Source organism: Mustela nigripes, chromosome 1 (genome assembly GCF_022355385.1).
Source record: "Mustela nigripes isolate SB6536 chromosome 1, MUSNIG.SB6536, whole genome shotgun sequence".
Lineage (NCBI taxonomy): Eukaryota > Metazoa > Chordata > Mammalia > Carnivora > Mustelidae > Mustela > Mustela nigripes.
In genome coordinates this window covers 56,169,960-56,184,387 of record NC_081557.1, presented here as the reverse complement: position 1 = coordinate 56,184,387, position 14,428 = coordinate 56,169,960, and the positions used below count along the sequence as shown (strand labels likewise).

General features: G+C 37.3%; 1 pseudogene; it reads left to right on the top strand.

The window, feature by feature from the left end:
• The first annotated feature begins 5,646 nt into the window (after positions 1–5,646).
• On the top strand, positions 5,647–6,075 carry LOC132017857 (large ribosomal subunit protein eL28-like; annotated as a pseudogene).
• Positions 6,076–14,428: the final 8,353 nt, after the last annotated feature.

The following is a 14,428-nucleotide window of genomic DNA, read 5'->3' as shown; positions in this document are numbered from 1 at the left end:
TGGGGAGGGTATGTGATTTGGTGAGTGCTGTGAAGTGTGTAAACCTGGTGATTCACAGACCTGTACCCCTGGGGATAAAAATATATGTTTATAAAAAATAAAAAATTTAAAAAAAAAAGAATATAAACAACATTTACAATGAAGTTTGTTGGCTTTTATGGGTATTGTTTTTGGAGCCCCAACACATTTTAATAGTAACATCAATAATAGGTGATCTTAGATCATCAAATAAAATAATGAGAAAGTTTGAAATATTGCAATAATTACCAAAATGTGACATAGAGACACTAAGTGAACATTGTTTAAAAAAAAAAAAAAATGGTGCTGACAGATGTGCTGAATGCAGAGTTGCTGCAAATCTTTGCTTTGTAAAAAAAGGCAATGTCTACAAAGTAAAATAAAGCCAAATGCAGTAAAATGAGGTATGTCTGTAACTGAAGACCATAGTAAGGATTAAATTAAATAATGCCCATAGACTGATGAATAAGGATCTGAAATTTAGTAGATGTTCAATAAATATTAGAACATGAGGTACAGTGACACTCAGGCCAAGCACCCACACAGGCGTAATGTGAATTAACAACAATTAGTGTACAAGAAATTTTTATTCATTCATTCTGTAATTCATTTATTCCATTCAACCGTTTATCACTAATTCTGTGCCTGGCGGGATCTTATGTATCAAGGTGAAAGCAAAGTCTAATAAGTCTAATAAGATTGGGTTTCTTCCCTGTGGATTATTTTGAGATCCAGATGTCTGTTGATAAATTTCAGAGTCCATGAATTCTCCTAAAAAACATATAAAACTGAATATTTTTATTTTCAAGGAAGAATATCTTTCACTTTCATCAGCTGTTTTGAGGGCACCCCTACAGATACTGAATTTAGAGATCTTTGAATCATAACTATAGCTTTGGCAGCACTATTGATCCTTACTTGCTTAGACTTTGAATTCCAGGATAACTGAATTCAGTTTCTAGATTCCTTCCCTGGTTGTTCTGTGACTTAACTTAGACCTCAGTTTCCACATGTATAAAACCGGGATGGTAGGACCTACCTCTCAGGCTTGTGTCAATAATGCATATCAGAAAGAATCTCAGTATATGGCACTTTGTAGGTATTCAAGTGGTCCCTTTCACATTGGTTTCTACCTCAGACCAGAAGGATACCTTCCTCATCACAGATCAGTCACAGCTTATTCACTGATTCTCCGGGGTCAGGATCCTGTGTTTCAGAGATTGGTTATATATAAAAGTGATATAATAGGTCAAAACACAGTTAATGATCACTAAAACGGAAAACCTTGGCTCATGCCCTGGTCTTCATATCATAATTCATATATATCAGGTCATATACCTTATACTGTTCCTGAAATTGCCTATTACTTTATATGTAATTACTGTCACAGTTGTGTGGCATTGTGATTCAGATCTCCTCAGTCATTACATAAACCAGTTTTCAGGTACATAAGGTGTGATAAGTGATACAAGGGCACATTTATCCTTCAGATATTTCTCACAGTAAGGGGATGCTGTGGAACTTCAAGTTATACAGCAGCACAGACTTAAGAACCCCATGTAGGAAGGAAAGGGGCTGCTGAGAGTCATAGAACCAACCGTACAAATGCTGATAAGTAAAAATGAAGTGGTAGTGATAGGATGGTGGAGGGTATTTTATAGAATAATTAAATGTCCCTGCAAGAAAATAGAGTAATCATTTGGACACATATTGAGTCATTATTATAACAAAAATACATGTTAGAATCTTCCTATTGCTATTTCAGATTATTCCAGCCATGGCACACATTTTGTCTCCTTTCAGTGAAAATCTGTAATAGCCACCAGCAATTTATATCGTAGAGCTTGTGTCATGAAAACTCAGAGCATCAGCTCAGTCTGTGGATCTAAAGTGATCATGCTGAACTCTATACCCAAGTTTTTTCTCTAGGTGACCAAAACCTGGCCTCTCAAGTGCCTGGAATAAAGTGGGAGTTTTTCATGAATAGATTTATTTTCTTTATAAGCAAATTATTTTGAAGAGAATTTGTGTTCTATATAGTTTGTAATATTAGTGATAATATTTTCTATGACAAGTGATATTCCCATTTATCAGTGGAGAAACTGCAAATCCCTTATCATTATACATGACATATACACATAAATATATACTTATATTTATATTAGGGACCTAATAAATAAACAGAGACACAATGATGAAGAAACATGTCATGGGTTCTACCTTTAGGTGAGCTTCTGCTCTGTCGAAGAAGTCAAAGTTTAAAACAGTTACAACTGACGTGGTGGTGGGAGTGGTAAATGTGGGGTGGGAAATCCATGATAATATGAGATCATGTAACAGGAAGAACAAACACAGATTCAGAGACTCAGAAAAGTCTTCTCAAAAGAGGTGACACCAGGCTGACTTTAAGAATGAGTAAGAAGTAACCAAATGAACAGTGGGTGATGAAGCAAACACTAATCCTGACAGATGGGGGTTAGATGCAAAGGACCAGAGAAAAGTGAGGCATATGATATATTGTAGGAAGTGGAAGAACTTCAGTATGACTAGGGTATAAATCAGCAAGTGGATAGGACATTATGAAGAGAGTGTGATAGAAAAGGAAAAAGAATAACTTTGAATGAGAAAAGACAGAATTGTGGACATGGCTACTCTCTGAAAACTTCTCTAAACTTTCTAAATGCTCACTATTCCCTTACTCTCCATGGGTCCAGAGAGCTATGGATTGATTTACCCAGAGAAAAACAATAATTACTGCTTGTTGTTTGCATGGGAGGCATGAGAGGGTTCATTTTTCACATACTATAAAAGTGAAGTAATCGGGGCACCTGGGTGGCTCAGTGGGTTAAGCCTCTGCCTTCGGCTCAGGTCATGATCTCAGGGTCCTGGGATCGAGCCCCACATTGGGCTCTCTGCTCAGCAAGGAGCCTGCTTCCTCCCCTCCCTGCCTACTTGTAATCTCTCTGTTAAAAAAATAAAATTTAAAAAAAAAAAAAAGGTGAAGTAATCTTCAAAAGCCTCTATATACAAAGGTTAAAAGACAAAAGTTTTGAATGAAATTTTCCTTCTAGTGGAGAAGATAATCAACAAGTAGAGCAGTAAGTATATGATATAGTGTTAGACATCACTAAAATATGAAGAAAATTAATGCTTGGTGACTTAAGTAAAATGAAAATGGTGTAAAATTGGCCCTTAGAGTAACAGGTATCTAAAATTATTCTGATTTCCTTTGAACCAGGGTGCTTTTTACACAGGATATTAGAGTCCATTAAACTAGATCCAGTAAATCCTAGACTTTTATCTACCAATGATATTTTTGTTTATTTATTTTACTGTCCACTATTCTAAAACATGTTGTAGAATAGATCATCTTCCACCTATGTGACACTGTGCAGATTAGAAATTACTTGGACTCAAGAGATTGTGGATGATAAAGAAAACAAATATCTCTTCTTTGTATCATTTGTATTATTCTAATAAACACTTTTCCTTTTCTACTAACTTTATTCCATTAATTACATAAATATAATGCCATATGCATGCATATGCATATCACAACCTACAGTGGCATGCTGCTAAATTACGGTTAATAACCGAAACTTCTTTAAAAAGAACTATAACTAGTAGAAGGTATATGAGCAAGACTAAAAATTAACTTCATTCTGTATTTTGTTTTAAAAACTTGTTTTTTCTAAAGGCAAATAATGAAGAGTAAGTCTGATCAAAATGAAACTCCACAGTTCACCCATTTGTTGGCTAAAAGTAGAGATCTCCATTTTCATTGATGTACTCCAGTTTCCTCTGTTTTAAATATTAATGAAAGGTAATAATGTAGAGTGCTTGGGTGACTCAGTCTGTTAAGCATCTGCCTTTGGCTCAGGTCATGATCCCAGGGTCCTGGAATTGAGCCTCACATCAATCTTCCTGCTTGGGGGTGGTGGGGCAGAGCCTGCTTCTTCTTCCCTTTCACCCCACCATATATGCTCTCTATCTTTCACACTCTGCTTTCTCTCTCAAACATATAAAATCTTTAAAAAAAAAAAAAAAGATAATTTAATTAATCTCTTAGCTTCCAAAGTGATTTACCTTCTTCAGTACTCTTTCAAGGTTTAGAAACATACTTTCTTATCCACATTGTATTTGCATGTTAAATTTAAATGATGGAATTATTGTTTATAATTCTTCCCATTTGACTCTAGTACTATACACTATGATGTATACATATATTAAGAAATATTTCTAGGGCTCCTGGGTGGCTCAGTGGGTTAAGCCTCTGCCTTCGGCTCAGGTCATGATCTCAGGGTCCTGGGATCGAGTCCCACATCGGGCTCTCTGCTCAGCAGGGAGCCTGCTTCCTCCTCTCTCTCTCTCTCTGCCTGCCTCTCTGCCTACTTGTGATCTCTCTCTGTCAAATAAATAAATAAAATCTTAAAAAAAAGAAAAAGAAAAAGAAATCTTTCTAATATAATTCATTTACAGGAATTAAACACAGATATGTTGTCCCCTGACTATTTATTCTACCTTGAGTCTTAGAGAGTTTTTAATTTTATATTTATTCTTCAATAGTGTGTATAAAAGATACACTAAAAGCTGCTGCTTTCTCAACAACATCATGGTCACAGTTAAATATTTAATGCCACAAGCACTAGTCAGGGCATGCAATGAGCATGAACTTGACTATAAAACCACTGTCATGGATTTAGATCCCTTGGGTCTCTGACATGCTCTGTACTGGTACAGTAAATGAGGGAAAAGTCTCATGCACGTTTAAATAGGAATCTGTCCTGCCATATCCGTTGACAAGAGTAATTATAGATCTCTGAACCTGATGTGTTTCTTAATATCTTGACTCTCTTTCCTAGTATGCAGTTAAGCTACAATATTTGTTGTAGCTGTGCATGATTTTGGATAATTATGTTTTCCAGAATAACACTTTTCAATATATTTTAGGTCTTAATGACTTAACTGAGTGCCTGATACAAGTTTCCATTAGTGATTTGCCATCAGTCCTTACATTTGTTCATTGAAATTAGACAGTCCTTTTACAATAGTAGCAAAATTTTGAAAGAATGCAAGAGCTCTCTTAATGAGAAAATTCATCCATTCTCTCTAGAATGTATGTTTTCAAATGAAAAGATGAAACAGTAAATACAGTAAAAATTATTATGATACTTTGTGAATCACACAATCTGCCTTAAAAGATATGAAAAGAAAAAAAGACCCCAAATTATTTTTTTATTAAAGCTGAGATTATGGTGGCAGTGGATCCAGTATGCCATTTGTATTAAAAAAAAAAAAAAATATATATATATATATATATATATATATATATATAGTTTCTATATCAAAGGTGTTTAAAGCTCAAGTTTATGGTGAAACAGATATATAACTGAATCAGGATATCAGTGTTTACTAATTGGGTAATGTTATTTAATGTTTTGATTCTTTAGTTTTCTCATTTATAAAATGGAAACGGTAAACCAACTTTTTGGATTTGTTATGATGATCACACAGTATGATACACAGAGGTGATTATCACAATGCTTGGTCCATCACAATCCCTAAATGCCAGCTCAAAAATAAACAGCTCTTTCCATCTCAGCTGCCATAGTGAGATGAGCTGCCATGATGCCCTCCCACCTGCAGTGGATAGATGAATATGCAGAACTGCTCCAGCTTCCTGATCAAGAGGAACAAGCAAGACATACAGCACAGAATCCAATAACCTGAAGGCTTATAACTTCTGCCACGATGGGTTGATTCGCTGCAAGACCATGAGCATGGAGCTGGCAGCCTGTGGCAAATGTGTAGTGGTGGTCATGAATTGGAGATTTGGCCAGCAAACCCTGCTACCTCCTACCTGTGGACCATCATCAGCAAGAACGCCCAGGCTATCCTCAACAGCATCAGGCACATGAACTTCAAGAAGTATAGCCCAGATCTGTGCATGGCTGCCATTCACAGAGCCAGCTACACAGCCAGAAGCCTATGATGGGGAAGAGGTTGGGGCTGCCCCACCAAGAGCTCCTGAGTACCTGCTTCCCACCTCCAAAATAATAAATATGTGAACCACATTAAAACAAATAAAAACAAACATAATACTTAATACAATTTGAAATATTTGCCTAGGCTTTCTATTGACCCCATCATCTTAAATGTGAATCTAAGAAGTAAGCTATATAAAAATCTTTACAGTCGATCCTAATAAAGACTCAGATGTCTTTGTTTTATTGTGATGCATCCTCATAATGGATTATTGAGGAGATATTTATTAATATACTGCATTCAGTATTCTTAAACAGGAAACTAATACACTCAACCAGCTTTTATTTTTCTTCTATTTTCTTTAGTATCTAGGACAGTACTCTTAGTTGCAGGACATAGTATCTCATTGGCTTTCTATACTTCTACACTACCATGTCCCCATGATATGGTTTAAGCTCTTTGCTGTCTTTAAGGGTACACTGCCAAAGAGTTTCCCTACCTGCTGCTGACTTGAGCTACCTCCTTCATTCATTATTCCATTTTCTTTCCTTTTTTAAAAAAATTTTTATCATGTTCAGTTAGCCAACATATTGTACATCATTAGTTTTAGATGTAGTATCCAGTGATTTATTAGTTGCATATAACACCCAGTGCTCATCAAAACATGTGCCCTCCTTAATAACCCATCACCTGTTTACCCCATCCCCCCACCCTCTTCCCTTCTGTAATCTTTAGTTTGTTTCCCAGAACCCAGAGTCTCTCATGGTTTGTCTCCTTCTCTGATTTCTTCCCATTCCATTTTTCTTTTTAATTAGGACCAGTATCCAGGTAGTGATGATGCAAAATCCTCATCTCATTTTGAGGGTAGACTGGCCAGCCATGTCTCAGTATAGAGAAAGACAGAGTCCAGGCACTAGATGCCCTTTTGAAATGCACATTACAGGGTCACTCTGGAATAGAGGTGAAAGCAGTTTTCAGGGTAGCTGATGAAGAGCACTTTAGGCTGATGTTAAGTTGGATGAAAATCAATAAGAAAGGAGATGGTCAAAAAAGAAGTAAGGGATAATTCTAAGGAGACAAAGCTAGTGGATCAGAATGAAGTCAATGAATGATTGATATGATATTTGTCTTATTTATTTATTATATTTCTTTAGGGTGGGAAAACACACCCTTAAAGGAATTGAGTCAGACTGGACAATAAGAAGGCTGGTTGTCATCTTTATCAAAATTTTTTTTAAATTTTTTATTTTTTATTAACATATAATGTATTATTAGCCCCAGGGGTACAGGTCTATGAATTGCCAGGTTTACACACTTCACAGCACTCACCATAGCCCATACCCTCCCCAATGTCCATAACACAACCACCTTCTCCCTACTCCCTCCCCCAGCAACCCTTAGTTTTTTGTGTGAGATTCAGAGTCTCTTATGGTTTATCTCCCTCCTGATCCCATCTTGGTTCATTTTTTTCCTTCATTACCCCTGCAGCCCCCCACGTTGCCTCTCAAATTCTTCATATCAGGAAGATCATATGATAATTGTCTTTCTCTAATTGAGCTATTTCACTCAGTATTATACCCTCTAGTTCCATTCATGTCACTCAAAAGGCAAGATTTCTTTTATTTTGATGGCTGTGTAGTATTCCATTGTATGTGTATACCACATTTTCTTTATCCATTCACCTGTTAATAATGAACATCTAAGTTCTTTCCATAGTTTGGTTATTGTGGACATTGCTGCTGTAAACCTTTGGGTGCATGTGACCTTTCAGATCACTACATTTGTATCTTAAGGGTAAATACCCAGTAGTGTGATTGCTGGGTCATGGGGTGGCTCTATTTTCAACTTTTTGAGGAACCTCCATGCTGTTTTCCAGAGTGGTTGCACCAGCTTGCATTCCCACCAGCAGTGTAGGAGGGTTCCCCTTTCTCCGCATCCTTGCCAGCATATGTCATTTCCTGCTTGTTAATTTTAGCCATTCTGACTGGTGTAAAGTGGTATCTCATTGTGGGTTTGATTTGTATTTCCCTGATGCCAAGTGATGTGAAGCACTTTTTCATGTGTCTGTTGGCCATCTGGATGTTTTCTTTGCAGAAATGTCTGTTTATGCCCTCTGCCCATTTCTTGATTGGATTTTTTGTTCCTTGGGTGTTGAATTTGATAAGTTCTTTATAGATTTTGGATACTTGCTCTTTATCTGATAATGCCATTTGCATCCATTCTGTCAGTGTTCTTTTTTTTTTTTTTTTTCAACTGTTTCCTTTGCTGTGCAGAAGCTTTTGACCTTGGTGAAGTCCCAGTAGTTCCTTTTTTTTTCTTGCTTCCCCTGCCTTTGGCAAAGTTTCTAGGAAGAAGTTGCTGTGGGTAAGGTTGGAGAGGTTGCTGCCCGTGTTCTCTTCAAGAGTTTTGATAGATTCCTTTCTCACATTGAGGTCCTTCATCCATCTTGAGGCTATTTTTGTGTGTGGTATAAGGAAATGGTCCAGTTTCATTTTTCGGCATGTGGCTGTCCAATTTTCCCAACGCCATTTTTGAAGAGACTGCCTTTTTTCCATTGGACATTCCTTCCTGCTTTGTTGAAGATTAGTTGACCATAGAGTTGAGGGTCTATTTCTGGGCTCTTTATTTTGTTTTATTGATCTATGTATCTGTTTTTGTTCCAGTACCATACTGTCTTGATGATGACAGCTCTGTAACAGAGCTTACGTCTGGAATTGTGATGCCACCAACTTTGGCTTTCTTTTTCAAAATTCCTCTGGATATTCTGGGTCTTTTCTGGTTCCATATAAATTTGAGGATCATTTGTTCCATTTCTTTGAAAAAAATGGAAGGTATTTTGATAGGGACTGCATTAAACATGTAGATTGCTTTAGGCAGCATAGACATTTTCACACTCTTTGTTCTTCTAATCCATGGACATGGAACATTTTTTCCATTTCTTTGATGGGGTCTTTGTCTGTTGGATCCTATTGGCTAGTATTTTGGTGAGAATTTTTGCATCTGTGTTCATCAAAAATATTGGTCTGTAATTCTCTTTTTTGATGGGGTCTTTGTCTGCTTTTGGGATCAAGGTAATGCTGTCCTCCTAAAATGAGTTCAGAAGTTTTCCTTCCATTTCTATTTTTTGGAACAGTTTCAGGAGTACAGGAATTAATTTTTCTTTAAATGTTTGGTAGAATTCCCCTAGGAAGCTGTCTCTCCTTGGGCTCTTGTTTCTTGGGAGATTTTTGATGACTGCTTCAATTTCCTTCCTGGTTATGGGTCTGTCCAGATATTCTATTTATTCCTGGTTCAGTTTTGGTAGTTTATATGTCTCTAGGAATGCATCCATTTCTTCCAGATTGTCAAACTTGCTGGTCAAACTTGCTTATAATATGATCTTATAATTGTTTGTATCTCTTTGGTGTTGGTTGTGATCTCTCCTCTTTCATTTATGATTTTATTTCTTTGGGTCCTTCCTCTTTTCTTTTTGAGAAGTCTGTCCAGGGGTTTATCAATCTTATTAATTCTTTCAAAGAACCATCAACTCGTTTCATTGAATTGTTTTATTGTTTTTGTTGTTGTTGTTGTTGTTTGTTTGGTTGGTTTGGTTTCTTTTTCATTGATTTCTGCTCTGATCTTTTTTTTTTAATATATATATATAAATTTTTTTTTTAATTTTTTATTTTTTATAAACATATATTTTTATCCCCAGGGGTACAGGTCTGTGAATCACCAGGTTTACACACTTTACAGCACTCACCAAAGCACATACCCTCCCCAATGTCCATAATCCCACCCCCTTCTCCCAACCCCCCTCCCCCCAGTAACCCTCAGTTTGTTTTGTGAGATTCAGAGTCACTTATGGTTTGTCTCCCTCCCAATTCCATCTTGTTTCATTGATTCTTCTTCTACCCACTTAAGCCCCCATGTTGCATCACCACTTCCTCATATCAGGGAGATCATATGATAGTTGTCTTTCTCTGCTTGACTTATTTCGCTAAGCATGATACGCTCTAGTTCCATCCGTGTTGTCTGCTCTGATCGTTATTATTTTTTCCCTCCTGCTGGGTTTAGGATTTCTTTGCTGTTCTTTCTCCAACTCCTTTAGGTGTAGGGTTAGGTTGTGTCCATGAGACCTTTCTTGTTTCTTGAGAAAAGCTTGTTTCACTATATACTTTCCTCTCAGGATTGCCTTTGCTGTGTCCCACAGATTTTGAACCGTTGTGTTTTCATTATCATTTGTTTCCATGATTTTTTCAATTCTTCTTTAATTTCTTGTTGACCCATTCATTCTTTAGTAGGATGCTCTTTAGCCTACATGTATTTGGGTTCTTTCCAAATTTGCTCTTGTGATTGAGTTCTAGCTTCAGAACCTTGTGATCTGAAAATGTGCAAGGAATGATCCCAATCTTTTGGTACCAGTTGAGACCTGATTTGTGACCCAGGATGTGATCTTTTCTAGAGAATATTCCATGTGCACTAGAGAAGAATGTGTATTCTGTTGCTTTGGGATGGAATGTTCTGAATATAATATCCGTGATGTCCATCAGGTCCAGTGTGTCATTTGAGGCATTTATTTCCTTGTTGATCTTTTGCTCAGATGATCTGTCCATTTCAGTGGGGGGGGGGTGTTAAAGTCCCCTACTGTTATTTATTGTCGATGTGTTTCTTTGATTTTATTATTAATTGGTTTATATAGTTGGCTGCTCCCATATTAGGGGCATAGCCATTTAAAATTTTTAGATCTTCTTGTTGGACAGACCTTTTGAGTCTGATAGTGTCCTTCCGCATCTGTTATTATACTCTTTGGCTTAAAATCTAATTTATCTGATATAAAGATTGCCACACCACATTTCTTTTGATGTCCATTTGCATGGTAAATTGTTTTCCACCCCCTCCCTTTAAATCTGGAGGTGTGTTTGGGTCTAAAATGAGTTTCTTGTACACAGCATATTGATGGCTTTTGTGTTTTTATCCCTTCTGATACTCTGTGTCTTTTGATTGGGGCATTTAGCCCATTTATATTCAGCGTAACTATTAGAGATATGAATTCAGTGCCATTGTATTGCCTGTAAGGTGACTGTTACTGTGCATTGGCTCTCTTCCTTTCTGGTCTATTACTTTTAGGCTCCTTTTTTGCTTAGAAGACCCCTTTCATTATTTCCTGTAGAGCTGGTTTGGTGTTTACAAATTCTTTAGTTTTTGTTTGTCCTGGAAGCTTTTTATCTCTCCTTCTATTTTCAATGATAGCCTAGCTGGATATAATATTCTTGGCTGCATGTTTTTCTCATTTAGTGGTCTGACTATATCATGCCAGTTCTTTCTGGCCTGCCAGGTCTCTGTGGATAGGTCTGCTGCCATTCTAATATTTTTATCATTCTATGTTATAGACTTTTTGTCCCAGGCTGCTATCAGGACTTTTGCTTTGCCAGTAGGACTTTAAGTTTTATTATTAGATGATGGGGTATGGACCTATTCTTAGTGATTTTGAAGAGGCTCCTCTGTGCCTCCTGGATTTTGTTGTTTGTCCCCTTTGCCATCTTAGGGAAATTTTCCACAAAAATTCTCTCCAATATACCTTCTGGCCCCGTCTCTCTTTTTTCTTCTTCTGGAATCCCAATTATTCCAATATTGTTTCATCTTATGGTATCACTTGTCTCTTGAATTCTCCCCTCGTGGTCCAGTAGTTGTTTGTCTCTCTTTTGCTCAACTTCTTTATTCTCCATCATTTCATCTTCTATATCACTAATTCTCTCTTCTGCCTCATTTATCTTAGCAGTAAGAGACTCCATTTTTTATTGCGCCTTATTAACAGGTTTTCTTATTTCAACTTGGTTAGATTTTAGTTCTTTTGTTTCTCCAGAAAGGACTTTTATTTCTCAAGATAGGGTTTCTCTAATGTCTTCCATGTCTTTTTCAAACCAATCTAGCACCTTGAGAATTGTTATTCTGAACTTTAGATCTGATATGTTACTAATGTCCATGTTGATTGGGTTCCTAGCCTTTGATGCTTCCTCTTGTTCTTCTTTTTGTGGTGAGTTTTTCCACCTTGTCATTTTATCCAGGTAAGATTATAAGAACAAGAGAATAAAATACTAAAAGGATGGCAGAGACACCTGAAAAATAAGCATTAACTAAATCAGAAGAGACCCCAAATTGTGGGGAGAAGAAAGGGGGTAGAAAGAAGTTACAATTTTTTAAAAATTTTATTTATTAGAGAGAGAGATCAGAAGTAGACAGAGAGGCAGGTGGGGAGAGGGGAAAGCAGACTCCCTGCTGAGAAGAGAGCCCAATGAGGGACTCAATCCCTGATCTGAGTTCATGACATGAGTTGAAGGCAGAGGCTTAACCCACTCAGCCACCCAGATGCCCCTTAAAAATATTTTTTTAATTATATATATATTATATATATTATATATATTATATATATATTTTAAAATTATATATATATAAATTATATATATATATATATATAATATATATATATATGCGTGTGTGTGTGTGTATATTAGACTGTTGAAAAGAAGAGAGCCACCCACTTGATTTTGGGTGTATTTTGGTCTCTTAGAAGAAACTAGGTCCCAAAATTTTAATGAAAAAAACCTTATATACATATACAAAAATAAGGGTCAACTCAGTGAAAGGATGGAATATGACTGTAAGGATGAAAATTTAAACAACATTCTAAAAAAGGAGTTGATAAGATAAGTTGGTTAGGAAAAGAATGAAAAAGAAAGTGGAGAGAATTTGCTCAGGCTAGAGACTAGAAGAAAGCCTTCTGATAGATTTAGGATATATTTTGATTTGTTAGAAGTTGTATCCCAACATTTTTTAGAGGAATAAACCCTAAATGTTTACAAAAATTAAAGTTAGATACAATGAAGGATAAAATATGACTATAATAAAGAAGGTTCAGAAAGATTTTTTTAAAGAAAGGTATTGTTAAGATAAACTAGTTTAAAAATGTTACAAGAGGAAAGATTAAAATTTATAAAAATTAGAATAAGAAAAAAATAAAATTAAAAAAATAATTTTGCAAGACTAAAGAACCATGGGGAGAAAGCCATGAATTCCATGCTTTGCTTTCCCCTCTTCTGGAATTCCGCTCTTCTCCTTGATCAGTGAGCTTGGTCTTGGCTGGATGTTCTTCCTGATCTTCTGGGGAAGGGACCTATTATAGTGATTCTCATGTGTCTTTGCCCCAGGTGGAATTGCTCCACCCTTGTGAGGGGCCGGGCTAAGTAATCTGCTCAGATTTGCTCTTGAGAGCTTTTGTTCCCTGAATGAGCTCTGGAAGATGTGAATGAAAATGGCAGCCTCCCAGTCTCTCGCCTTGAGAAGCTGAGAGCTTGGGGCCCCACTCCTCAGTGCATCATCGGAGAAAAGCGCTCAATCACTCCCATCTCCCTGGTCTCTGGCCACATTCTGAGCTCACCTGGCCTGTGACCAAGCATTTCTGTCTTTGGCACACAGCCCCATTTGGAGCCTTCAAACCAAGCAGATTCCTGCCTCCAGAAAAGGAAGGTGAGTCTCCCCATATCTGTCCCTTGTGGGGTCTGTGATCAAACAGCAGTGGTCTGATTGTGCCACATATCACAGTTTAAGGTAATCCTAAGCCGAGAGCTCACTCCTTGGCTCCGTTTCTGTAACTGGCTTCCCTGCTCTAATACCTCTGAGCTCTGCTACACTCAGACCCCCCAATCCTTCTGTGACTCCATGGGACCTGAGACCACACTGTCCCTGCAAGGGCTCCACCCCTGCTTAGCCTCTGGAACAATGTCCCTCAGTGGAGCAGACTTTTAAAAGTTCTGATTTTGTGCTCCATTGCTCCACCACTTGCCAGGAGCTGGCCCCTCACCCCGCGGTCTATCTTCCTGTGCCTTCAGATTCACTTCTTTGCATGTCCTACTTTTCAGAAAGTGGTCGATTTTCTGTTTCTAGAATTGCTGCTCTTCTTCTCTTTGATCTCCTGTTGGTTATGTAGGTGTTCTGAATGTTTTGATAACTATCTAATTAAACTCCTGTGACCTGATGTTATGTCAGCCTATTACTCCTTTGCCACCTCGAGTCCTCCTCCTTCATCAAAATTCTTAACATCGTCATTAATGTCATCGTCATGACCACCACCACCACAATTGCCATCATCATTATAATCCCATTTTCAGAAAAATAGGATAGTATAGCAGTGTTACATTGAAACGGTCAAACAATAGGTTAAAGCAAAACTTGGCTATTATTGTATAATCTTTATTCAGCAAGTTACTGACTGTAGATTGCTTTTTTTATTAAAGATTTTTATTTATTTATTTGACAGAGAGAAATCACAAGCAGATGGAGAGGCAGGCAGAGAGAGAGAGAGGGAAGCAGGCTCTCCACTGAGCAGAGAGCCCGATGCGGGACTCGATCCCAGGACTCCGAGATCATGACCTGAGCCGAAGGCAGC